At 39.7% G+C, this 1,314-nt stretch overlaps 1 protein-coding gene across 1 annotated transcript in view; it reads right to left on the reverse strand.

The window, feature by feature from the left end:
* Positions 1 to 1,314, reverse strand: part of KLHL5 (kelch-like family member 5) — a 104,612-nt gene that overhangs the window by 19,598 nt on the left and 83,700 nt on the right. The window lies entirely within an intron of this gene.

A 1,314-nucleotide genomic window follows, 5' to 3' on the forward strand; every position in this document is an offset into this window, starting at 1 on the left:
TCCAGGGCAGCATCTGTTAGCTGAAATATGTCAACTGGTACACCATCTATTCCTGAGGCCTTATTTTTTGCTATTTCCTTCAAATGAATTTCTTCCTTCATCACCATAGGCTCTTGCTCATATGTTGTTTCATTAAATTCCTCTGTGTCTGCCAATTCCTTTTGATACAGTGCCAATTCCTTTTGATACAGTCTATTCTTTCCACCTTCTTTTAATACTTCCTGGATCATTTAATATTCTGCCCAAAGCATCCTTGATTATAGCAACTCAAGGTTTGAATTTGTTCTTCAGTTCCTTGTACTTAAGAAATGCTGAGCGAGTTTGGCCCTTTTGATTTTCTGACTTCAACTCCTTGCACATTTCACTGTAATAATTTACTTTGTCATCCCGTAATTCCTTTTGAAATCTTTTATTCAACTCTTTAATATCTTGAATTCTTCCTTCTGCTTTAGCTTTTCTGTGCTCCAGTGCAATTTTCAGAGTCTCTTTTGACATCCATTTTGGTCTTCTCTTTCTTTTCTGTCTTTGCAATGACCATTTGTACTCTTCCTGGATGATACCCTGATATCCTCCCACAACTCATCTGGTCTTCACTCATTAGTGTTCAAGGCCTCAAACCTGTTCCTGAGATGGTTCTGAAATTCCGGTGGGATAGACCCAAAGTCTATTTTTTGCTGTGGATTTGGTTTAATTTTCCTCAACTTCAGCTTGAATTTGCGTATGAGTAGTTGGTGGTCCGTTTCAAAATCAGCTCCTGGCCTAGTTTTCACAGCTGATATTGAGCTTCTCCAGTGGTTCTTTCCGCAGATGTAATCAATCTGATTCCTATGCATACCATCAGGTGAAATCCATGTATATAACCTGCATTTATGTCTCTTAAAAAACGTATTTGCAATGAATAAGTCATTGATTGTGTAAAATTCAATCATTCTCTCTCCAGCTCAATTTCTGTCACCGAGTCCATGTTTTCCAACTACTGAATCTTTTTTTCTGTTCCCAACTTTTGCATTCCAGTCACCCATTATTATCAATGCATCTTGATTGCATACTATACTTGGACCAAGAGGCAGTCATCAGAACAGAGCAAGGAAACACTGCATGGTTCAAAATTGGAAAGGGCGTAAGCCAGGGATGTGTCCTGTCTCCATACCTTTTCAACCTGTATGCAGAACATTATTTGGGAGGCTGGGCTCTGTGAGGAGAAATGTGGGGTGAAGATTGGTGGAAGATCTATCAACAATCTGCGTTATGCAGATGACACAACCCTGCTTGCTGAAACTGAGGAGGACCTGAAGCACTTGCTGCAGAGTGTCA

The sequence above is a fragment of the Elephantulus edwardii genome, unplaced genomic scaffold (genome assembly GCF_000299155.1).
Source record: "Elephantulus edwardii isolate Elephantulus edwardi_28Jun2011 unplaced genomic scaffold, EleEdw1.0 scaffold00167, whole genome shotgun sequence".
NCBI lineage: Eukaryota > Metazoa > Chordata > Mammalia > Macroscelidea > Macroscelididae > Elephantulus > Elephantulus edwardii.